The sequence below is a fragment of the Anomaloglossus baeobatrachus genome, chromosome 1 (assembly GCF_048569485.1).
Source record: "Anomaloglossus baeobatrachus isolate aAnoBae1 chromosome 1, aAnoBae1.hap1, whole genome shotgun sequence".
Taxonomy (NCBI): Eukaryota; Metazoa; Chordata; class Amphibia; order Anura; family Aromobatidae; genus Anomaloglossus; species Anomaloglossus baeobatrachus.
The window spans coordinates 115744025-115770768 of record NC_134353.1 but is presented as its reverse complement, the minus strand read 5'-3'; the positions used below and the strand labels follow the sequence as shown (position 1 = coordinate 115770768).

At 44.1% G+C, this 26744-nt stretch overlaps 1 protein-coding gene across 3 annotated transcripts in view; it reads left to right on the top strand.

Annotated features, from left to right (window-relative positions):
• The first annotated feature begins 17815 nt into the window (after positions 1–17815).
• Positions 17816–26744, top strand: part of RBM47 (RNA binding motif protein 47) — a 213742-nt gene continuing 204813 nt past the window's right edge. For all 3 annotated transcript variants that reach the window (XM_075333902.1, XM_075333897.1, XM_075333882.1), the window contains exons 1-2: positions 17816–17879; positions 18068–18289. The gene's annotated coding sequence lies outside the window, so the exon portion shown is untranslated. The remainder of the gene's footprint in view (positions 17880–18067; positions 18290–26744) is intronic.

Sequence of the window (26744 nt, the reverse complement as noted above, 5' to 3'; positions counted from 1 at the left end):
TGGGCTGCATACAATACGAAGTGGAAATTTTGCAAAAATGATGTTGAAACCACCTGACAATACAGTCATGCAGGAACACAATTTTTCCACACAATGATACATTTTTTTTACTAACTCACATTTCCCATTTTAACAGACAACACATCATGTATTGTCTGATGGAGAATTTGATAGGCAGTAACCAGATGGTTCTTTTCATACAGGTCTTCTTTCTCTTTTTGCAAACCCCCTTGAGTTTGAGAACAGTCTTCTAGGAACCTGTTAAACTGGTCGGGGCACATTTAGGGAAAATGAGAATAATGTTGTTTTTGTCGTTTTGATGCAGTAGAATATTTGCTACTCATTCAACACAATGACAGTGCAGTATTGATACTAGAATTAGAAATGTAGGAAAATGAACGTTCTACTCTGCATGCTATCATGTCATGGAGACAGTCTGACCCACGGAGAGCATATCTGGACTTTAATTTTCTAATTCCATCTGTAAACTGAATGTCTACTAGAAGTAAAACTTGTTTTTTTACTGACTTTGTCATAAATTAGCCCAGTTGTCTATTCTAGAGAAGCCTGCTGTGTAAACTTGCTAGAAAGGTCTACAGTTTGCTTACTCATGTTTTTGTGGGCGTCTTTGACAGGTAAAATTTACTCATTCACACTTTCCCTAGTTATGTGAGACACGTGACACTAAAATATTTTTGTCAAGTAAGAATCTCTTGTACAGTTTAAGGCCTCCAACACACATCCGTGCCGCCGGTACGTGTTTGGTACTTTTTACCCTATGGTAACAGGCACAGACACGTAAAACCACACGGAACATGTGTCCGTGTGGTTTGTACGTGTGAGCGTTTTTTTGCACGGATGACATGTCCGCGTTTCTCCGGCATCACGCAGACACGGACCCGCTAAAGTCAATGGGTCCGTTTCTGCACGTAAGTGACACGGACCCTGTACGTGTGTTATCCGTATGGTCTGTGTGCGTTTTGTATTTTTTTAATGGTGAAACGTCTGAAAACACACGGACTCCATATGGACTGCACACGGACATGACATGTACATATCTCACGCATACACGGACATTCAACACGCACGCACGGCAAGCATACAGCACCACACGGATGTCATACGCACCAGAGAAATGGACCTGAAAAAAGGAACACGCACCCGAAAAACGGAATATGAGACACGTACGTTTTTTATACTGAAGTGTGGCAGAAGCCTAAGAGATTGTCGAGGCTTCTGATATTGATGACCTATCCTCACATAAGATTATCGATTTGAGATCGGTGTGTTTCCGACAACTAGCAAGCCACCTATAATGCTGTGCTCACAGCAACTTGTAATGTCTGTAACACTCACGGCCGGTGAAGGGCCAGAAAGAGGGCTTAGTGAACCCACTGGACCACAGGAGAACCCCGGGCTTACCCCTTAGTGGGAGGGGCTTAACTTAGCACCCACCATGAGACAGACACCAGGTACCACTACGGGGGTAGTGACCAGGACTGTGGCAGCTGACCCCCAAGGCAGGAGATGGACTTGGCTATAGACACAGGTGCAGGCAGGTACAGACGGGGATGGCTGAGGCAGACAGGCAGGTGGGTACGGACAGGTAGGGTGGGCACGATAGGGACAGATAGGTATGGGAAGACAGGTACAGGGTGTTGGACACAGGGATAATGGGACAGGAGCACAGAAACCTGACAACTAGCTAGCAGCAGTCTGGTATACTAACTAACTAAGGTTGTTGTGCAAGCACCTCTCCAAATGGGAGGGTGCCTTAAATACACAGTGTTTCTCAGCCATAGGCTGAGATGCATTTCCTTGAAATAGTGCCGGCCCGTTAAGAGGAGGGCCAGTGTGCGTGCTCGTGCCCTAAGTACACTCCTGGGAGAGCTGGGCTGTGTGCACATGCCCTGGAAGGGAAAGGAGGCAGTAGCACACATGGATGGCTGGGAGGGTGCTGAATAGAACGCGACCTGCCCGGGGCATTGTGTAAGTCGGTGTCCCTTCAGGGATATCGGCTCTACAATGTCTCTGCAGTGAGAGCAGAGCAGAGTGACATGACATCTTACACAGGAGTAGTTCAGAACAGGCAGACAAGACATGTGTGACACATATAATGACTGACTTCTCTGATCTCACTGCAGAGTGATTACAAGTTTCTGTGAGCACAACCGACATAAGTGATTACTGACACTATTGAGATCTCATCTCTGGACTGGCAATGTGGTAGGAGAGACAGTACAGTAGAGGTGACCGTGGTAAGAGAAGAGGAGAGCTGATAGTAGGGTTCATAATGTGACTCAGCTAAATTTAACTGCTGGCGCTCCTCCAATAGGTACCTTATCCTAAAAGTGTTAAGGGGGCTTTACATGCAGCGACATTGCTAGAGATGTCGCTCGTGAAAGCACGCGCTCTCTTCGTTTGTGAGTCACGGGCAAATCGCTGCCCGTGGCGCACAATGTTGCTGGGAGCCGTCACACATACTTACCTTCCTAGCGATGTCGCTGTGACGCCACACAAACCGCCCCATTAGAAAAGAGGCTGTTCGATGGCCGGCCTCTTTTCTAAGGGGGCGGTTTGTGCGGCGTCACAGCAACGTCACACGGCAGGCGTCCAATAGAAGCAAAGGGGCGGAGAGCAGCCGCAGAAAGTCATGCCCACCTCGTTGCCGAAGGACGCTGATACGGTGTTGTTCGTCGTTCCTGGGGTGTCACACTTAGCGATGTGTGCTGCTTCAGGAACGATGAACAACCTGCGTCCTGCATGAGCAATGACATTTGGGAAATGGACAACATGTCAACAATCAACAATTTGGTGAGTATTTTACATCGTGTCACACGCAACGCCACCGCTAATGAGGCCGGATGTGCATCACGAATTCCGTGACCCCAACGACATCTCGTTAGCGATGTCGTTGCGTGTAATGGGGCCTTTAGTCATGTGTGTGCACTACTCTAGCACTTTCTACTCGTGTAGGAGGTTAAACCAGGAGATCAGGATTTTTGTCATCATTACATTTCACAAAATGAAAATCTGCTCTTGGTGGGGTGTGTTCTTCTTTCTCATAAGTGGTACTGCCTGCTTATGATTGGGCAACATAATACAGTGCGAGAAGTGTATTGCAAAAACTATCTAATAATACTCACTTGGACTTAACAAAAAAATGAATTATGTGCCAAATACTTTGATTGCTAATAATTCCACAATGTAGAGGTGAAATTAAAAAGCAAAGTTATATTCTGCTCGACAGTAACTACTACATTGTGTCCAGTTCAACATGAAAGACTTAGTGAAAGATTCTGTCCAGCATTTCCCTACTCCTCTTTTCCATAAACATCAATGGGCAGCACCTGTAACCTGTTTTATCTGTTAGCTGATAACTCATTTTCGTCCCTGCCACCCTAAAGACCATTCTCTGCTAAACAGGTCTTTCAATGTAGTCATAGCTTCTTTATGATGTCCATAGGACCTAGCCACATAAGACAACTAGTTTTACTCAGACTATAAAACTGTCAATTAAATGCTGACTTGGAGGGAGTTAAAGGTCATGTATATACTGTAGCTATATTGTGTTCATAAAGGGATTAAAAATTAACTCATTTATTCTCATCTACTGCTACCCACCTGGATCCAGCACATTGGACTCCATGGTCTGTGGTGAAACAGGAAGAGAAGACATCACCGTTCCACCAGCAGCAGGATCACTGTGGCCCGTGATTGGCTATAGTAATCAGATGACTTGAGTAGTAAGTCTTTGCATTTTTTTTTATGGATATTGAAAAAAGTGAACGGATATAATAATACAATGCTGCCACCAATGTTGATAATTAATGTTCAGTTTATTTATTTCAGGTCGACGCTTATCTGGAATCAACGTCCCCTTCCTCAGGACCAAAGAAATACAACATATGTCAACTGACAAACATATAAACCCCCTATTTTTTTATGATGATGTGCTTCTCATCTGACTATTCCAAACCATTACAGTAATTAGTGCCTTCTCACATGATTTAAGATGTACAATCATTGTCAAAAGTATTGGCACCCTTGAAATTGTTTCAGAAAATGAAGTATTTCTCATGTTTATTTTCTTTGTATTTGAACAACATACAAAAAAACCCCAGAGAAGAAAGGCAAATTGGACATAATTTCACACAAAACCCCCAAAATGGTCTGGACAAAATGATTAGCACCTTTTGAAAATTATGGATAAACAACTTTGTTTGAAGCATGTGATGTTCCTTCAAATAACAGGTGTGGGCAATATGAAAATCACATTTGAAACCAGATAAAAAGGGGAGAAGATGACTCTCTGACATGTGTGTCAATCTTTGTATTTTGTGCCACACTAAGCATGGTGAAGAGAATGAAAAGAGAACTTCTTGAGGACTTGAGAAACAAAATAGTTCAAAAATATCAACAATCTCAAGGTTACAAGTCCATCTCCAGAGAACTGAATGTTCCCTTGTCCATGGTGCACAACAAAATCAAGAAGTTTACAAAATATGACACTGTAGCTAATCTCCCCGGATGTGAGTAGCAGAGAAAAATTGATGAAAGGATGCATTGCAGGATAGTCCAGATGGTGGATAAGCCACCCCAATCAAGTTTCAAAGAAAATTCAAGCTGTCCTTCAGGATCAGGGTGCATCAGTGTCAGAGTGAACTATCCGTCAACATTTTATTTAAATTAAATGCTATAGCAGGAGACCCAGGAGGACCCCACTGCTGACACAGAGACATAAAAAAAGCTACACTATAGTTTGCAAAAATGTAAGTTAGTAAGTCAAATTCCTTCTGGGAAAGTGTCTTGTGGACAAATGAGATCAAGATAGAGCTTTTAGTAAAGCACATCATTCTAATGTTTACCACAAATATAATGAGGCCTATTAAGAAAAGAACACAGTATGTACAGTCAAATATGGTGGAGGGTAAAATATGTTTTGAACTTGTTTCACTGCTTCTGGCACTGGGTGCCTTGACCATGTGCAAGGTATAATGAAGTCTGAAGATTACTAGATGATTTTGGGTCGCAATGTACTGGTCAGTGTCAAAAAGCTGTAGTTGCGTCTTAGGTCATGAGTATTCTAGTCGGACAATAACCCGAAACATACTTCAAGAAGCCCCCAGAAATGGATGGAAACAAAGGGCTGGAGAGTTGTGAAATGGCAGCAATGAGTCCAGATATACATCCCATTGAACAACTGTGGAAAGATCTTAAAATTGCTGTTGGGAGAAGGCACCATCAAATATGAGAGACCTGGAGCAGTTTGCAAAATGAGAGTGGTAAAAAAATCAAGTTGAGAGGTGTAAGACACTTGTTGGTGGTTATAGGAAGCGATTGATTGCAGTTATTTACTCCAAAGGGTGTGCAACCAAATATTAACTCCTAGCCACCACTAAAGGGTGCTTTACACGCTGCGACATCGCTAGCGATAGCTAGCGATGTTATGCGCGATAGCGCCCACCCCCGTCATTCGTGCGACATTTGGTGATCGCTGCCGTAGCCAACATTATCGCTACAGCAGCGTCACATACACATAATTTGTTCAGCGACGCCGCTGTGACCACCGAACAATCCCTCCTTCAAGGGGGAGGTGCGTTCGGTATCATAGCGACGTCACTGCGGCGTCACCAAGCGGCCACCCAATAGCAGAGGAGGGGTGGAGATGAGCGGCCGGAACATGCCGCCCACCTCCTTCCTTCCTCATTGCCGGTGGACGCAGGTAAGGAGATGTTCATCATTCCTGCAGTGTCACACATAACGATGCGAATTTGCGCTTGTTGATCGTCGCTCCTTGGTGTCACGTGCTGCGATGTCGTTAACGGCACCGGATGTGCGTCACTAACGACGTGACCCCGACGATATATCGTTAGCGATGTTGCAGCGTGTAAAGCACCCTTAAGCCTGGTTTTCCCCTTCATGATGGGGCCATTTTTTCAAATCTGACCAGTGTCGCTTTGACAGATTATAACTTTGGAATGCTTCAACAGATCCTGGTGATTCTAAGATAGTTTCTTCGGGACATATTATACCACATGATATTGGTAAATTTACGAATATCTTTTTTGCAATTATTTATGAAAAAATCGTAAATTTAAAAAAAAAAAAAATTGAAAATTTTGCAATTTTTAAACTTTGAATTTTTATGCCCTTAAAACAGAGAATTATGTCACACAAAATAGTTAATAAATAACATTTCTTACATGTTTACTTTACATCAGCACAATTTTTGAAACATCATTTTTTTTGTTAGGAAGTTAGAAGGGTTCAAAGTTTATCAACAATTTCTCATTTTTACAAGATTTATAAAATCATTTTTTTAGGGACCATATCGCATTTGAAGTGACTTTAAGAAGCCTAGGTGACAGAACACACCCACCATTCTAAAAAATTGGACCCTTCAAACCTCTCAAAAACACATTCAAGAAGTTTATTAACCCTTTAGATGCTTCACAGAAACTAAAGCAATCTGAAAGGAAGAAATGAAAATGTTACTTTTTCCCACAAAAATGTTACTGTAGCCCCAAATTTTGCATTTTTACAAGGGTAACAAGAAAAATACACTAATCAGTTTGTTGTGCAATTTCTCCTCAGCACATGAATACCCCATAACGGGTGGAAATCTATTGTTTGGGCACACGGCAGGGCTCAGAAGAGAAGAAGTGCCATTTGAATTTTAGAGCACAAAATTGTCTGGAATAGATAGTGGACTTCATGTTGTGTTTGTAGCCCCCTGAGGTGTCTAAACAGTGGAAACTCCCCACAAGTGACCCCATTTAGGGAACTAGACCATCTCAAGGAATTTATCTAGATGTTTGGTGAGGACCTTGATCATCCAGGTGCTTCACAGAATTTTATAACATTGAGCCGTGAAAATGAAAAATAAATTTTTACAGCAAAAAAGTTAGTTTAGCCCCAAATCTTTCATTTTTACAAGGGTAACAGGATAAAAGGCATTATACTGTTGTGCAATTTCTCCTGAGTACACTGATACGCCACATGTGAAAATCTACTGTTTGAGCACATGGCATGGCTCAGGAAGGGAAGGAGCGTCATTTGACTTTTTGAATACAAAATTAGCTGGAATTGCTAGCACCTGGTGTGCTAAACAGTGAATTTTCCCCACCAGTGACTCAATTTTGGAACCTAGATCCCTCAAGGACTTTATCTAGATGTATAGTGAGCACATTGAATCCTCAGGTGCTTCACAGAATTTTATAGCGTTGAGCTGTGAAAATGAAAAAATTCATTTTTAACTATAAAAATATTGCTTTAACCCCAAATTTTCATTTTCACTAGGGTAACAGGAAAAAAATTGACCATACAATTTGTTGTGCAATTTCTCTTGAGTACATCAATGCCCCATATGTGGTGGAAAACTACTTTTGAGGTACAACACAAAGTGAAGAAGTGAAGGAGTGCCATATTTCAGTTCAGATTTAGTTGTAATGGTTTGTGGGTGTTGTGTCACATTGACAGAGCCCCTGAGGTGGCAGCACAACAGAAACCGCCCACAATGGACCCCATTTTACAAACTGTATTCCTCAATGAATTCATCTAGGGGAAGAGTGAGCATATTGACACCACAGGTGTGTCACAAAATTTTATACTATTTGGCGGTGAAGAAAAATAATTACATTTTTACCACTAAAAATTTGTTTTAACCCAAGTTTCCAATTTTCACAAGGGAAATAGGTAAAATAAGCCCCATAATGTGTTAAACAAGTTCTCCTTAACATATCAATACCCCACATGTGACTGTACAGTACTGTTTGGCCGCACCGCAGGGCTCGGGAGTGTCATTTGATTTTTCAAGCACAGATTTTCCAAGAATAGTTTGTGGACTCCGTTTGCAGAGCAGCTAAGTGCCAGAACAACAGAAACCCCCTCAAGTGACCACATTTTGGAAATTACGCCCCTCTGGGAATTCATCAATGAGTGTACGGATGATTTAGTCTCTGGAAAACACCTGTGTCAAACTCTGTGAATATTGCAGAATTAAAATTTGCTTATAAGCCCTTGTTATGCCCAATACATTGTAGGGCCTGTGCATTGTGTTCAGCTTGTGCTTCTGGAGACCTGCACCTTGTAAATTAAGTGGGCTATCCTGACTACAATAATGCCAAACATGTGGATATTATCTATGATTTAGGCACAGTGTGGGGCTCAGAAGGGAGGGGGATATTTGCATTTGGGAGCTGAGATTTAGCTGGATTTGTTTTTGAGGTGGAGGAGCCATAGCATTTTTGCAGAGCCTTTATGATTCCAGTAACAAGGAAGCTCTTTATATTCCTGTTAGCTGATAATGGATATGAGTGGGGACTTGTGTTTTTGTGGGTTGAGTTGAATGTTATTTGATGGCAATTTGGGGCACATAACATTTTGGATCAGTTCACATTTATCCTGTGCTCTATGCTGAGCACTTACATTGGGGTTTGAATCTACATCTCCGAAATACGTGATTCAGGTGAAACCCCCGATGGATCCATTCACTAATGAGGCAGCAGAGTTAAGCTGGTGTCACACATAACGACGACGACAACGACGTCGCTGCTACGTCACCATTTTCTGTGACGTTGCAGCGACGTCCCGTCGCTGTCGCTGTGTGTGACATCCAGCAACGACCTGGCCCCTGCTGTGAGGTCGCCGGTCGTTGCTGAATGTCCAGCTTCATTTTTTGGTCGTCACTCTCCCGCTGTGACACACACATCGCTGTGTGTGACAGCGAGAGAGCGACGAAATGAAGCGATCAGGAGCCGGCACTGGCAGCTGCGGTAAGGTGTAACCAGCGTAAACATCGGGTAACCAAGGGAAGACCTTTCCCTGGTTACCCGATGTTTACGCTGGTTACCAGCCTCCGCTCTTGCTGCCAGTGCCGGCTCCTGCACTGTGACATGTGGCTGCAGTATGCATCGGGTAATTAACCCGATGTATACTGTAGCAAGGAGAGCAAGGAGCCAGCGCTAAGCAGTGCGCGCGGCTCCCTGCTCTCTGCACTGTGACATGTAGCTGCAGCACACATCGGGTTAATTAACCCGATGTGTGCTGCAGGAGAGCAAGGAGCCAGCGCTAAGCGCGGCTCCCTGCTCTCTGAACTGTGACATGTAGCTGCAGCACACATCGGGTTAATTAACCCGATGTGTGCTGCAGGAGAGCAAGGAGCCAGCGCTAAGCGCGGCTCCCTGCTCTCTGAACATGTAGCACAGCGACCTTATGATCGCTGCTTCTGCTGTGTTTGACAGCTAAGCAGCGATCATAACAGCGACTTACAAGGTCGCTGTTACGTCACCGAAAATGGTGACTTAACAGCGACGTCGTTGTCGCTGTCGTTTAGTGTGACACCAGCTTTACTCTGGATTCTGTTGGCCTCTGTTCAGCTGTGTACGTCTTTTCAAAGGTGAACAAAAGTGTTGATTACCGCACTTTTATGCACGTCTAAAAAAAGAGTAAAAAGATGGACACTGCCGGACCACAGGCCAGATGGGAGTTCAAAGTTAATTTTTTATTGGGAAATTTTTCTGAATCACGTTTTTCAGAGATTTACACGTAATACCTGGTCTAAGCACTCAGCGTAGAGCGCATGAATAAATATGAGCCACGCCGTAATGCAATCTTTGGGAGACAGAATAAACAAATCATCAGCAGTTGAAAATGCTTTTTTACAAAAAAAAAGGTTTTTTACATCACCAAATTTTGAAAGCTATAGTTTTTTTCTGCTGACAGAAGGATGCAGGATGAGTTGGAAATTTTATTAGTACCATTTTGTATCACACAATATTTTTTGATCACTTTCTATTCTGCTTTTTATGAGGCAGAATCACAAAGACAGCAACTCAGGAATTGTTTTTCGTTTCTTTTTTATAGACAGCTTTAATCTTCGGGTCAATACGATTACAGCGATACCACATTTATATAGTTTTTTTATGTTTGCTGTTTTCACACCATAAAAACTATTTTATAGAAACAAAATAGTTTTTGCATTGCTGTATTATGAGAGGTATAGCTTTTTTATTTTTATGCTGACGGAGCTGTATGGTGGCTTGTTTTTTGTGGGACAAGTTGACATTTTCAGCTGTTCCATTTTTATGTAGATATTACTTTTTGATCGCATGTTATTTCACCTTTTTGTAAGCTGTATACTGAAAAGACAGCTTTTGCTACATTTTATTATTTTTTTTACCGTGTTCACTGAAGAGGTTAACTAGTATGACAGTGTTATAGATCGGGTTGTTTTGGACTCGGCGATACTAAATATGTGTACTTTTTTTTTACATATGAAGTGATGGCCCAGGGGCACCTCTGGCTGTGTAGTCGTGGCACTGGTACTGAGGCAGACCCCTGGTTCCACCACTTCTTTAACTTCGGGGGCTGACTTGAATGTGCAGTGTGGGACGTCTCTTTCACCGGCCGATGCACAAAGAGTCTTCAGGCAAAAGTTGAAATGCATAAAAACTGACATTTATTCACACAGAAAATAACACTCCGGTCAACAGATTCCGGCAATATTGGTGGAGCTGGGGACAACCTGCCCAAACGCGCCCTCTGGTGGGGATATGCCCTAGATACTCTTCTTCTCCGGGCTCCCACTCTCCGGTCAAGCACGCACTGGACCCACACCAGCGGAATAGACCCTCCTTTGCTCCGGCGTCCCCTGGTGTTCCGCTCACACACTCACACTTGCCGCTGCAGATGTTCACTGCCTGCTGTCCCGGATCCTTCTCTACCCACACACACTCAGACCTTCCCTAGATATCCGGCCGACTCCTCCTCCCCGGTGGCAACAGCCGTCCCACCCGGCCACTAGGGGGTGCCCTAATACACAACACATACAATAATAAAAATCAACACTTTTAATAATCACAATGCCGGGTAAACTATGCTAAACTAGTAGGGGGTAGGCCCACCCACTACATTCCTCCCCTCTTACAATCCGAGCCTCCCGGCAAGGCTCTTAACCATAAACACATTAAAACATAAAACCTTTTAGGGCAGTCCACACCAACAGCGGCACCAGTTCAGCGGCGCTCCCGGTCTTTAGGGGCGCTTTGAGGCGCAGCAGCGCTCCCGGTCTCTAGATAGCGCCCGGAGGCTCAACAGCGCTCCCGGTCTTACGATGGCGCCCGGAGACGCAACAGCGCTCCCGGTCTTAGATGGGCGCCCGGAGGCTCAACAGCGCTCCCGGTCTTAGTTGGCGGGCAACAGACCCGTAAAACTTTCAACAGAAACCTTCTGCCGGTCTGGGAACAACACCGGTCTTAAACATGTTGGCTGAAACGACTTACTCTGGGGGCCAGGCCCTCTTCCACTCCTCCGCTTGAGCCTGGATGTAGGCCCCCAGAGATTGTCCCGGCTGACGGCGGATCCGTCGGAAGGACAAGGGGGCAAAGGGTGGTTCTGCTGGCGTGGCTGCCTCGGCTCCTGGCGGGGGTGAAGGTGTCGCTACCCGGGGTGGCGGTGGCGCGTCCAAAACAATGACCGGTTGATTGGTCACATGCTGACTCACGGTTACCACTGGAGGAATCTTCTCCGGGTCAACGGTCGGTCCAGACGATGTTTCCGGGGCAGCAGTCACGGTGCGCCGGGGGTGAGAGGGCTCGGACGGGACTGGTCTTGCATGGCTCCGGCGCCGCTCTTGTTGCTCCTCCCACTCCAGTTCCTCTTGCCACTGAGCCGCTTCCCGGGCGGTCGGCGTCCGGTTCACGGCCACGGCAAATAGGCCGCGACTACCTGCGTCCGGCAGAAATTGAACCTTCTCGCCCGGCCAGAGTGTGTGGAGCCGTTTGGGCAACCCCTCCACGTCCAGGTGGACTCTATTATAAAAATAGTCGTCCCCGGTGCTGACCTCGCGGATGAAGCCGTACCCCTCCTTCTGATTGAATTTTACCACCACGCCGGTGGTAAACTGCAGGGCCAGCTCCTCTCCGCCCGGACCGGACAGCATCTCCCGGACAAGGGTTTCGGACAGAAGACGTTCCTGAACAGGGTCGGGCTTCGGGGACGGAGCTCTGGGGTGCGGTTCGGCGGACGGGACGATTACCGGGTCCCAGATGAAGCCCCGGTGGTCCTTCTCCAGCCGCTCGGCAAACACTTCAGCCGGCTCCGACAAGGGAGCAGATGGTGTGGCGGCGGCGCCAAGCTGTGGAGTCTCCCAAGGGAAGGCTGTAACCCCCGAACGGCCTCCTGGTGGCGTAGCATACGTCGCCTTCACTTCGGTGATGGTACTTCCGGTCTGTGCGTCCCAGGTGGTTTTCCAAGACACCTTATCAGGGCGCGTAGAACCTCCCGGTCCCACTGGAAGATCCACCAATGCTGCCTCACTGGCAGGGGCAAACCTGGGTCGGCCCCGGCCTAAGCTGATCAAAGCCATGGTTGTAGCCAGTTCTTCCGGTTGCCCAAAAGCTTCCATCTCGGATCGCTGTGCTGTAACTAGCGGTGGCGTCAAAGCGAAGACTGAGGAAACAGAAGGCGGGCCTCTGCTTCCCGCTCTTAAACAGTATCCTCCCCCAGCTTCACGCAACATCTTGACTCCTCCGCGGCGGTACTTCTTTCTCTTCAGTACACCGCCCACTCTACATGTTCTTCGGCGTGCCCTGGGACTGGCGCCTCCCCTCTTTGGGCGGAGTACTCTGTACCTCTTCCTCGGCACCGGCCAGCCCCAGGCTCTTCTTTTGGCGCCAATTTTTCGCGCCTTTTCTTCTTCTTGGGCCCGGTCCAACGCTACGGGCACTGTGTTCTCTTCCCACCAGGGGGCTGGGAATTTTCTTCCATAGTCAGGATCCTGTGCCTCAGGCACTACCTGATCTTCAGCTTCCTGGGTCCCCGGCAGGGAACTCGCATCCTGCCGACTACGCCACATGAAGTGATGGCCCAGGGGCACCTCTCGCTGTGTAGTCGTGGCACTGGTACTGAGGCAGACCCCTGGTTCCACCACTTCTTTAACTTCGGGGGCTGACTTGAATGTGCAGTGTGGGACGTCTCTTTCACCGGCCGATGCACAAAGAGTCTTCAGGCAAAAGTTGAAATGCATAAAAACTGACATTTATTCACACAGAAAATAACACTCCGGTCAACAGATTCCGGCAATATTGGTGGAGCTGGGGACAACCTGCCCAAACGCGCCCTCTGGTGGGGATATGCCCTAGATACTCTTCTTCTCCGGGCTCCCACTCTCCGGTCAAGCACGCACTGGACCTACACCAGCGGAATAGACCCTGAGGTTGCGTCCACCTCCTTTGCACCGGCGTCCCCTGGTGTTCCGCTCACACACTCACACTTGCCGCTGCAGATGTTCACTGCCTGCTGTCCCGGATCCTTCTCTACCCACACACACTCAGACCTTCCCTAGATATCCGGCCGACTCCTCCTCCCCGGTGGCAACAGCCGTCCCACCCGGCCACTAGGGGGTGCCCTAATACACAACACATACAATAATAAAAATCAACACTTTTAATAATCACAATGCCGGGTAAACTATGCTAAACTAGTAGGGGGTAGGCCCACCCACTACACATACATGTATATATTTAAAGGAATAATAGTTTTACATTTTTTTGTTCTTTATTTTCAGGCGGCTTTTGGTTTTTTTTAAATATTTTTACAGATTTTTTGTAACTTTTTTTATTTACCCCAGATTCCTATGGCAGCGACCGAGTCCCCGTGATCACGTCACAGGAGGCCTGACCGCTTGGGAGAACAATGCGATCCTGTCCCTGCAACCTAAATGCTGCATTTGCTATTGATCACACCATTTAGGGGGTTAAATGGGCACTGCTCCTGGCAGTGACAGCTAGGTCTCAGTTTTAACATAAGCTGGAGACCCAGGGGCAATCATGGGGGCACAGCGTCTGAGCCTCCGTGATTGCCATGACATACTGGGTACGTCCTTGGTCCGGAATGCACTGACTATCAGGATGTACCCAGTACGTCCAAAGTCATAAACAGGTTAAGTTTAGGATGCCAACAATGTTGCCCTGTCCATTTTTGCAATTTTGTGTGGTTATGTCCACTTTGACTTCTTTTTCCTCTTTTTTTTGTTTGTTTCAATACACACAAAGGAAATAAACATGTGTAGGACAAAATATCTGGAATTGCAATAATTTTTTTGGAAAAATACTTTACTTCCTGGAACAATTTCAAGGGTGCAAACACTTTTGGCAATGACTGTAAAGCCAAGCAAGAATATTTTCCAAAAATAAAAAACATCCAATTTCAAACAGTTGTTTCAGGGTGTTTGCCCTTAATCAGTGCAAGGCTCTTTAAAGGATTAATATTGACTTTTAGGATTTCTGCCTCCCAGAGGTGGCAGGAGAGTCTGTCCTCTTCAATTGCATGGTGTCACATGATATTTGGCTCTAAACCCGCCCACTGTCATGGTGGCACCTGACGGTGTTCACACTGCAGAATCTGACACTCCACACTATGCCTTCTCTGGTCCTTCTGAGTTGCACAGGCTGGCTCGTGCATCGACCACCTGTGTGCTCATTAGTGATCGGGCTAGCAGGAGTTAATTTCTGCTAGCCTGCTGGTTACCTCTTGGATCACATGTTGTGGGAGACCTATAACGACAGCTGTGTTCCAGTTGCTGTTAATTTATTGCATGCTGCTTGGTGTGCTGTGGAAATCCTCTTGTTGCCTAGTTATTCCATCCCTACTTTTTATAGCCTCCTTATCACATATCGTCTTATATCTCCGTGTGTACTAGAGATTTTAGTTTCCCCATTTGTCTATATCTGTGGGTTCAACCACTCCTGCCCCAGTCCTCCGCTGGGGTGGGGGAGTGGGGGTATAAGATCCGGTCTTGCCAGGAGCAGGGCAAGAAAAGCGGCCCAGACATCTACACCATTAGAAGTATCTTTGGGATTAGGGACAGCTAAGGACCCCTAATCTGAGGGCCAGTCTAGGAGCCCCGGTTCCTTGTTATCCCCTCACACCCCGTGACACATGGCTTATAAATTATCCAACATTATTTTAGTGCTATCCTTAAGGATAGACTTTGCTACCAAACTCACTGTAGAAGGACAAAGCCAAACATTCTCCTACATTGTATTTATGAGTGGCAAGAACCCCCAAACCACTTTCTGTTTTCCCCAGATACTCTGACTGAGGATACGGTTCCACTAGCGTATAGTTTCCGATGCGAGAGCATCAGAAGCGATATGCTAATTACCCTCTGCTGCGAGCGTCAGCCGAAGGTCATGTGACTGTAATCCAATCTTGTGATCGCATCACAGGTGCGGAGAAGAGGGAGGGAGCACTTTCTCCTCATCTCCTCCGCTGCCTGTCTCTGCGTATATCGCACTGCACTTGGATTACATGCACATGCAGTGCGATATTTCACATGTTCCCATAGACTTGTATGGGGGTACATGAGCCAAGACTGACTGCCAAACGCAGCATGCTGCGATTAATTCTACATGCTGCTATGGCATGAGAAATCAATTACAGATGGACACTGCTCCATAGTTTTGCACTGGTGCGAGTGCAATCCATTGTTTTATCGAATTGCACTCGTCCATGCAAAATGCAAGTGGAACCGAACCCGCAACTGTAATCCTCGCATGACACTCGACTCACGCTGGCAGCACAGCAGGAGCCGAGTGTCAAGCGAGTGTCATTGCGACTGAGGTCTTATCGTGCAATCGGACCACAGCTTTGGGGGCGGGCCGACTCTGAGGAGGGGCGGGCCAGCGCTGATGAGGAGAGGGAGGGATTTATCTGCCGGCTATTGCCATTCTCATTCTGTACTCGCGGTACACCGGTGTAATGCAAGTGCAGTGCGATGTTTCTCTCACCCCATAGACTTGAATGGTTGCGAGAAAATCAGGATCGCATTGCACCCGCAGCATGCTGCAACTGTTTTCTCGGTCTGATTAGGGCTGAAAATATAATCGCTCATGGGTGCTGGCACATAGAGTAATATTGGTCCGAGTGGAATGCAATGTTTTATCGCATTCTACTCACTCCGATTTTCACTCCGTGTGTCTTAGGCCTTACTCCTACACTCCTAAAAGACATACTGATATGCTATTTTGATTGTGAGCCTTAATGAGGACAGTGATTGATGACTGCATGTAAACTGCTGCACAACATTGAGATGACTAAAAAGATTGACAGGAACCTAATCCAGCAGCCAAGTGTATATTCTGTTGCTACCAGAGTAGAGCCCTGCAAACCTCCTTCTAACTGCCAGATTCCTTGGCATCTCTTCGATTTGTAACTCTGGTATGACGTGACTGTAGCGATGTGACATACACATGGCGTCGTGCCGGTCCTACTAATCAATCTGTAGATGTGCCTGGGATTCGGGAGTGTAGGTGTAGGCTTTAAAGAGGTTATTAAAGAGGTTGGCCACCACTGTAACATTGATCTCTTATTGTTAGAATAGGTAATCAATGTCTGATTGGCTGGGGTCCTACACCCCACTCCCCTGCCAATCAGCTGTTGTCTGTGCTGGCGGCAGTACCACGTGGCCGGAAATGCTCAGTTTCAGAGCTGCTTCATCTTCTGATTCTAGCCGTGGCCTGATACTGCACATCAATAAGAGGCGGATGTGCAGCCACTATCAGTTGACTGAACATTTCCGCCGGCACTGAGAGCAGTTGATCGGCGGGTGTGTGGGTTGTCGGACCTTGATGACCTATCCTAAGGATTAGTCACTAATGTTAAAGTAGCGGACAACGTCTATAAGTCAGGCATCCAAAGACAACCAACATGGCCGCTGGACAAGGGTCCTGCAAATCTTTTTGATCATGTCTTATAATGAAAAAATACATAAACAACTACGTTACATCTTGAGCACCAGGCACATGCATGGTATTTTCTAGAAAGTAACTTTAACAATTTTACGCTCTTGTCAGTTGACAAGTGGTGAGACTGTGCTGGAATTTTCCTTGTCTTTAAGGCCATATTTTGTATTATTTGTATGCTTCTATGATGTCTTTATTATGTCTATATTGGCCTCGCTAATCATTCTCTGAATTAAAACAGACCGTGGAGTGATCTAAGGCCAGGGTTAGGCACTGACATACCCATAATCAGAATTTTTTTTTCTACAATCGAGTTTGTTTTTTGTGCTCTTATCTGTTCCCTTACTGTTAACTGCCTATGTTTACTATAAACCCTGTCTGTGTGTTTTAGCTGAGCATGCCATGAGATTTGTCACTTGCTTAACCCTTGAAAGGCATCTGCGTGCCCTTATTGTGTCAGGGGGAAGTAAAAACAGCGTTTCACTCCGTAGATCTGGGCATGGTTTAAAACTAGGCTTGGCAGTGGTAGAACAGGTTTGGTCTCCTATTTTCTTTCCCTCGTATCCATTTTGTATACGGTCTATAAATAATACCGGCAGAGTAGAGGACTGAGTGGGTGATAGGGTGTTACACCCACCGCGTGGCATTGTCAGTGTTGGCATCATCCACATGTGTAATCGTGATATGCACATTTTCTCTTCGAGAGTGTGGAAGTTTAGTAAAGAAAGGGGAAATGAATCAGGTGCCTTCACGACAAAAAAAAAATAAAGACAAAACTTCAGATCGCCAAATGTGGAACTCCCTCTGTGTGTGTCAGTGACCAAAAAGGACCCAAATGAAGGCATCATGAGCACTTTTGCCTTTGTAGTAAAGGTATCCGGAGAGGAATGCTGTACTGGCCCATGGCCAGTAAGGGCTCACTGAGCAGGATAAAATTTCAGTTTGGATGTGCGGGAAGTTGCTTGTGTTAGTTAGGAGTTAGATTCTGGTTTGGTGAGTTTAAGGGCAGGGAGTATACCAGCAAGAGACAGGCTTCTCACAGCGAAACTGATAAGACTGCCGGCCAACCTCTACTGCCTGACTCCGAATACCACTTTATCCGCTTTTCCTCTACAGCAAAGGGGGCTTTCGGTATGCCTTAGGAGGGATCACATACTTCTAATGATTTCCGTCTAGTCAGGCTTTTTTTTTTCCCCTTCTAATTTTATTAAAATATCCTTCTGAGACCCTTCTTATATTATTGGAATGTGCAGCGAGGATTTGAGATTAGTAGGATCCTGCTAATTGAGATTTATTTTTTTTTCTGTGCCTTTTTCCAGTTTTCAAAGGGAAAGAAAAATTAAAAAAAGAGAGCGTTGTGAAGACTCTGAAAGTGAGCGTTCAAGGCTACGGGGCTTGGTTGCTATCAACAACAGGAGGTGCTCACAGATCCTTCTCCTGCCAGAGGAAAGGAAAGCAGGAGATGCAGTAGGGTTTGAGTCACACAGAGACGTCTCCAGGTTTACAGCACATGCTTGGCTGCAGAAACACAGGAGAAGCAGGTAAGTGTTAAACTTGAGTAAACGTGTTTATTACGGACCATGATCGAGTATAAGCAGCGGCGTGCAGAGCAGAAAGTTGCATAGTACTATTGATTTTTGAATTTTAAAAAAAGCATGTGTATATAATAAATAATAGTATTCTTCCCCACTTCTACCAGTATAGAGCAGGTGAACATTAGCTGCCATATGTTTAAAGGGCACTATGGTGACAACTGGCAACCATCATCATCTTTTCACATTAGGCTCTTTGATGTTTTTCTGGGATTTTTACCCCTAATACAGAAATCTCTCTGGACTAGACTTTTAGGGAAGGACTAATTCTCCTATTGGATGTGGCAGAACGCTTCCAATAGATTTTCAGACTGAGACGGTATAACTGGTGGTGGGAAATGGCACGTAGGTTTGCATCATGATTGTCAATTTTCAATTTTTCACACTATATAAAATGTAGGGTTCCGTTTTCAGGACCCAAATACTATCCGAGCAAATGCAGGTGTAGCAATTTTAGCCCAGACTGGAGGAGTGAGCGACATCATTATCAGAAGGAAGACGATGGTAACTTTATATTGGATTTGGGCAGCCACGTTACACTTTGCCTGAAGTAGGGATTGATGCTGTAAACCATAGTTTGCAGCGTGCCAATTGCGCTTTTGGGGTACGTGACCACGATCAGGACGCGCTGCATCCTGGACAACGCGGGTCCTGACCGGCGGGGCCAAGAGTCTCCTCCGTAGGAGACCACAGCTGCTCATAATCAGAGTTCAGGGGTCTCTCACTTGTGTTCTCCCAGCAACTCCGCAGCAAAGAATTGACATGCTGCGGCTCGGAACTTGTGTTCTCCGCATGGAGGACGCTTTCAACTCAAAAATTGACATGCCGCTGGTCAGAAAGCCACACCCCAGGTCAGTTTACACTGCGGGCTGTACACACACAGCGGGCATGGGATTTCTATAAATCCCATCCACTGTGCTTGTACTGTACAATGCAGTGTTTTGGAAAATGGGCTGCACCCAAAACGATGTGAACACTGATCATGGGCACGCAGCCTTACAGGAAGCTAAATCTGTAGCCACAGAGGCATCACTTACAGTTATTTTGTGACAATCAATCATATTTTGGGCTTCAGTGGACCTGCTCCAAAACTGCTCCAAAACTGCATACAATATTAGCGCACGTCTGTTATATTTTGTGCCATTTTCATATCAGAAACTTTTTACACCTGAAATCTATAATACAATAGTGGTGATTATAGAGGACTTTTTAGCTAATGCTGAATTGTATTCATTTAATTTATATTTTCATACAACCATTATTGCCCTCGCTGTGTTAGACTTGATTCACACATCAGTATTTTGATCAGTATTTCATCAGTATTTTTGATCTGTGTTTCATCAGTATTTTTGATCAGTGTTTCATCAGTATTTTTGATCAGTGTTTCATCAGTATTTTTGATCAGTATTTCATCCGTATTTTGATCAGTTTCATCAGTATTTTTGATCAGTGTTTCATCAGTATTTTGATTAGTTCTTCATCCGTATTTTTGATCAGTATTTCATCAGTATTTTGATTAGTGTTTCATCAGTATTTTGATCAGTTTCTTTCATATTTTTGATCAGTATTTCATCAGTATTTTGATCAGTGTTTCATCAGTATTTTTGATCAGTGTTTCATCAGTATTTTGATCAGTTTCATTCGTATTTTTGATCAGTATTTCATCCGTATTTTGATCAGTTTCATCAGTATTGTTGATCAGTGTTTCATCAGTATTTTGATCAGTTTCATCAGTATTTTTGATCAGTGTTTCATCAGTATTTTGATCAGTGTTTCATCAGTATTTTTGATCAGTATTTCATCCATATTTTGATCAGTTTCATCAGTATTGTTGATCAGTGTTTCATCAGTATTTTGATCAGTTTCATCAGTATTTTTGATCATTGTTTCATCAGTATTTTGATCAGTGTTTCATCAGTATTTTTGATCAGTGTTTCATCAGTATTTTGATCAGTTTCATTCGTATTTTTGATCAGTATTTCATCCGTATTTTGATCAGTTTCATCAGTATTGTTGATCAGTGTTTCATCAGTATTTTGATCAGTTTCATCAGTATTTTTGATCAGTGTTTCATCAGTATTTTGATCAGTGTTTCATCAGTATTTTTGATCAGTATTTCATCCATATTTTGATCAGTTTCATCAGTATTGTTGATCAGTGTTTCATCAGTATTTTGATCAGTTTCATCAGTATTTTTGATCATTGTTTCATCAGTATTTTGATTAGTTTTTCATCCGTATTTCCAAAAACACAGAACAGGTGTCAATGTTTCAATTATAGTTTTTCTTTGTAAGTTCCACTTCTGGTTTTGGCAAAACAGATAGCAATCAGGTAACGGATCCATTTTCCATAGACTTCCACGTTAAAAAATAAAACGCAAAAAAGCCCCGGATCCTGTAAAAATATTTTTTGTTTTTAAATCGAACAAGATAGTTGTGTTTGCAGTGCCATTGGATCAGTTGGAATAGATGACTACTACTACATGTGAACTCAGCCTTACACCTTGTAAGTTGTTCTGAGCTCGCTCCAAAAAGGTCCACTCTGATCCTCTGCTTCCTTGTAGTAGTACCTGTAACTCAGCCAGCAGGTGTAACTGAATTAAAGGGAATTTTCCGTCAGTTTCGTCTGCCCTGTATTATCCTTACTTCCTGCACTTTACATGTAAATGACTTGTATGCCACATCATCATCTTATTGTCCCCACTGAAAAGGAAAGGATTTGGCATATTGCGAGTGACTGGAGCAGGGAGCTTACAGCTCTAATACAAGATGTGACAGACTGGTACTGGTTTGAATGAAAAAAAAAAACATTTTCAATGGAAGTATACGAGATTACTTGAGGGATCAACCTTCTTTCCTGAACAGAGGTTATTCTGAGAGCCATGAGAGGGATTTATAGAGAAATCTCAGATCTCTGGTTCCCTCCTCTTACATAACATATGATTTTAGGTTGGTTTATTGCAGCATATCTAAGAAAGTATTGGTCGCGTATCGCCCCAGCGCCAGGACAACAGAAATAAAAGGGGGGTATTTGCAAGGGGTTTTGTCGTTAGAGTTCGTGACGCCACCCACGGTGTGTGGTAAGGTGTAATACCACCGCTGCTGTGGAGAGCGCCCAGTGGCAATGATATGGCAGCTATGGGTAAGGGGAGAATACCCCGGGGCTTGGTGGCGGTGAGAGGGTAGCTCCGTTGGGGAGGAAAGGGTCACTGCGTACTCAGTCCAATAACGCTGACACCGACAACTTGTAAACCGGAATTCTTAGCACCGCTGTAGCAGGGAGGGAGTACGCTGGGATCCCGTGCCCGATAGTGGTGCTTGTTAGCCTGTGATCTTTTCCTTGGCACTTTCTTTACTGGTTGGCCCCTGTAGTGTAAAACTAGTCGGGTCCCGCTCACCCGTATGGCTAACGGAGTGAGCTTGCTCTCAGGATTCACGCTTGGGATTTTCTGGACTATGTATTGGGAAAGTCCTATCCACCTCGTTGCACTAGTACCCCGATTTTGGTGCAGGTGGAGGACAAATCATGAAGTTTTCGCCCTTGTCGGGTAAAATACCAGGACGCTTGAAGCTACTTCCCAGCCTAGGGTCCACGTACCCCGCCGAGCCCTGGCCCCTGCCCGGAGATGGCTCAAAGCCGCCGGCTGCCCTCCTCGGCAGTTCCATGCCCCTTTACACGATCCCCTGCGACGGGGGTTCCAGCTCCTACCAGGCCCAGACCAACGTCTGCCACCTAGTAAATGAGGAGCCCAGCTCCTAACCTCCTCCAACTACTTGTGACCTCTCCTCTCGAGAGTCACCACTCGACTGACTACTCCTGACACTCCTGACCCTCCCTAACCAACCACCCAAATATGCGGCCCTATTCCCTTCAGGCTACCCATTGGTGTGTCTGGTGAGTGTGGTGCAGAGTGTTTCTAGGATTTCAATTGGCTTGTTCTTAGCAACACCAAAGGCCAGGGACCAAGTAGGAGATGGACACCATGCAGAAGGGTAGATTGCACAATGTCCTGTGGCGACCTAATAGGCCAGGGCGTCACAGTAGCAGGTGTGTATCTATAGGGGGTGCGGAGATCACAGTCACACTAATATCCCTTATGTTACATAAGACACATTGGATGCACTGTTACAGATTTTGCATTTGCTCATTTCCCCTACATTTTATGTTATATGCAGCAGTCAAAAAAATGTCTTTCTCTGCACCAAATATCTATTATCTCATGTCTGCAAACATCTCAGGAAAAAAATCATGGGCATGCCTGGTGATATTTTTAGAGTGGCATGTAATAGTTTGGGCACCCCTGGTCAAGATTGCTGTTATTGGGAACAGTTAAGCAAGTTAAAGAGGAACTGATCTCTTAAAAGGCATAAAGTTATAGATGACACATTTCCTTTGTATTTCAGGCAAAAAAGTATAATTTCATATTTTACATTTTAAAATGAACAAAAAAGGAAAATGGGCCTATGCAATAGTTTGGGCACCCTGCATGGTTAGTAACTAGTAGCACCCCATTTGGCAAGTATTACAGCTTGTAAACGCTTTTTGTAGCCAGCTATGTCTTTCAATTCTTGTTTGAGGAATTTTCATCCATTCTTCCTTGGAGACATCTTCCAGTTATGTGAGATTCCTGGCTCGTCTTGCATGCACTGCTCTTTTGAGGGGATTGTGAGGGCCATTGTAAAACCTTCAGTTTGCATCCTTTTGAGGTCGTCTATTGTGGGTTTAAATGTGTGTTTAGAATCATTATCCATTTGTAGAAGTCATCCTCTTTTCAACTTCAGCTTTTTTACAGATAGTGTTATGTTTGCATTAAGAATGTTGAAATTTCATTGAATCCATTCTTCCCTTACCTGTGATTTATTCCCTGTTCCATTGGCTGCAACACAACCCCAAATCATGATTGAACCACCCCCATGCTTAATGGTTGGCAATATGTTTTTTTCCTGAAATTCTGTGCCCTTTTTTCTCCACACACACCCTTGACCACTTCGGCTAAAGTGTTCTATTTAATCTCATCGATCCACAGGATTTGTTTGCAAAATGCATCAGTCTTGTTTAGATGTTCTTTTGCATAGTTCTGATGCTGAATTTTATGGTTAGAATGCAGGAGAAGTTTTCTTCTGATGATTCTTACATGAAGGCCATATTTGTGCAGGTGTCTCTGAACAATAGAACAATGTACCACTACTCCTGAGTCTGCTAAATCTTCCTGAAGGTCTTTCACAGTCAGGAGGAGGTTCTGATTTGACTATTGCAACCCAATAAGCAGCTCTCACAGAAATTTTGATTGGTCTTCCAGACTTTATATAGAACTACACTGTTCCTGGTAACTGCCATTTCTTAATTACATTTTGAACTGAGAAAAGGGCAACTTGAAAACTCTTCTATCTTCTTATAGCCTTCTCCTGCTTTGTGGGCCTCCACCACTTTCATTTTCAGAGCGCTAGGCAGCTGCTTAGAAGAACCCATGGCTGCTGTTTTTTGGCACAAGGTTAGAGTAGGATGGGTTTTTATAAAGCTGTGATATTTGCATCATCTGCCTTTCCTAACGTTGACAGTTAATGAACAAGCCATAATCATAACAGGCTAGTCTGAAACCTTGGTCAAAGTTATCTGAGCACACAGATCTCCAAGGGTATCCAAGCTTTTGCATCAGCCCATTTTCCTTCTTGTAATTTTTAAAATGTAAAATATGAAAATATATATATTTTTGCCTAAAATACAAAGGAAATGTGTCATGTTTAACTTTATGACTTTTAGAGATGATTTAATGCTCACCTTGCTTAACTGTTCACAATAACAGTAATTTTGACCAGTGGCGCCCAAACGTTTGAGTGCCACTGTATATCTGCTTTCCACAGTTCCATGCTACCTAAAAATTTGTAGTTTCAGCATATTTGGTTTCAGCATATACTGTACTTCTGAATGCTACAATATGTAAGGACTTACCTATATAATAGTAATAGATATAGTTTCATAGTTTTTAAGGTTGAATGTAGACTTAAGTCCATCAAGTTCAACCCATGACCTAACATGTTGATCCAGAGGAAGGCAAAAAAAAACATGTGGCAGACAGTAAACTCCACATTAGGGGACAAAACTCCTTCCCAACTCCACATACAGCAATCAGACTAGTTTCCTGGATCAGCGCCCAAGCACAGAATCTAGTGCACATAACTAAAAATATTATCCAGGCCTCTCTTATATTTTAGTAATGAAACAACCATTACACTATTATGTGTCAGAGAGTTCCATAGTCTCACTGCTCTTACAGTAAAGAATTTGCATCTGTGATTATGATTAAACCCTCTTTCATCTAGATGCGGTGGATGCCCCCTGTCCCCGTTGCAGACCTAGGTGTAAAAATATTATTAAAGAGAGCTCTGTACTGTCCCCTCATATATTTGTACTTTGTAATAAGATCGCCCCTAAGCCTTCGTTTTTCCAAGCTGAATAACCCCAAGTTTAATAACCTGTCTTGGTACTGCATTCCACCCATTCCTTTAACATTGGTTGCTCTTCTCTGCACCCACTCTAGTTCAGCTATGTCCTTATACACCGGAGACCAAAATTGTACACAGTATTCTAAGTGTGGTCACGCTAGTATGTAACTTGTATAGGGGTAAAACTATGTTCTTCTCATCTATGCCTCTATTAATGCATCCCATTATTTTATTAGCCTTGGCAGCAGCTGCCTGACACTGGTCAGTAAAGATGAGTTACCCGTCCAACCAATATCCAAGTACTTTTTCAGTGAGAATTTTATCCAGTGTTTTACAATTAAGTACATAGTTTTACATTTTATTACCTTTACCCAAGTGCATGACCTTACATTTATCCACATTAAACTTCAGTTGCCATTTGTCAGCCCAAGTCCAGTTTACACAAATTCTTCTGCAATATTAAACTATCCTCCTCTGTACTAATTACTTTTTAGATTTTATTATCATCCTGAAATATTACCATTCTACTCTCAATGTCTGCTACAAGGTCAATAATAAATATGTTAAAAAGAAGAGGGCCCAATACTGATTCCTATGGTACCCCACTGTTAACTGTATCCCAGTCCTAATGTGTCCCATTAATAACTACCCTTTGTTTCTTATCACTGAGCCAGTTTTTAACCCAGTTACAAATATTTTCCCCTATTGCTATTAATCTCATTTTATGTATCAATGACTTGTGTGGCACTTTATGAAAAATGCCTTTGAAAAATCCTTATAGACAACATCTACTGCATTTCCCTGGTCCAGTCTGGATTAGTTTGACAGGATCGATCCCTCATAAACCCACGTTGATACTGGGTCATGAGGTTATCCTTCTTGAGATACTCCAAGATGGTATCTCTTAGGAAATCCTCAAGGATTTTACTCACTGTAGAGGCTAAACTTACGGGCCTATAATTACCAGGCTCAGATTTTGTCCCCTCTTTGAAAATTGGCACCACATTTGCTATGCGCCACTCATGCCGTACATTTCCTGTTATTATGGAGTCTTAATTCCGGCAGTACTCAGGGGTGTATGCCATCCGGGCCTGGGGATTTATATGCTTTAGTTATTTTTGAGGTGGCGGCATACTTCCTGCTGGGTTAAGCAGGTGACATTTAGGCTATGTGGACACAGTGCTTTTTTCGTGGCGATTTTGAACTTTTTTCGGGTGCATTTTTGTACGTTTTTGGGCTCCAAACTGATGACTTTGCTTCCCCAGCAAAGTCTATGAGTTTTCATTTTTGCTGTCAGCACACACCTTTTTTTTTTTGTTGCGTTTTTGAGCTGAAAAAAAAAAAGGTCATGTCAATTCTTTTCTGCGTTTTACTGCATTTTCCACCCGTGCAATGCACTGGAAAAACACAGCCAAACGCAGTGATCAAAAACGCAGCAAGACGCAGCCAAAAACACACCAAAACGCTGCAAAAACGCATGTGTTTTTACCGCGGGTGCATTTTTGTGCGTTTTTAACGGCAAAAATGCAGCGTTTTAAAAAAGCAATGTGCGCGCATAGCCCAAGTGGGGAATTTAAGGTATCCCTGATCATGTCTTGGGATTTTCTTGTATAAATTACTGAGTCAGTTTTGTAGAGCCGCATTGGCCCATGCATCAAACATCAGTTTCAGGTAACAAAAATGAAGCTGTCAATACAGTGGTAACTTTAAGGCTATGTTCACATGTAACATTTTTTGCAGCTTTTCACAGTGGGTTGTTTTCCTGACAAAATTTGAGAAACGCAGCAATTTTTAAATTTTAAATCTGCATAATGTCAATCCTTTCAGCGTTTTGCAGTGTTTTTGCACTCAGAAATCAGCGAGAAAGTGAAAAAGCACAACAAAGGTTTTTGCAGTGTTTTTGTAGGGTTTATTAATAGGGATGATCGAATACCTCAAATATTCGGCTTCGCCGCTATTCG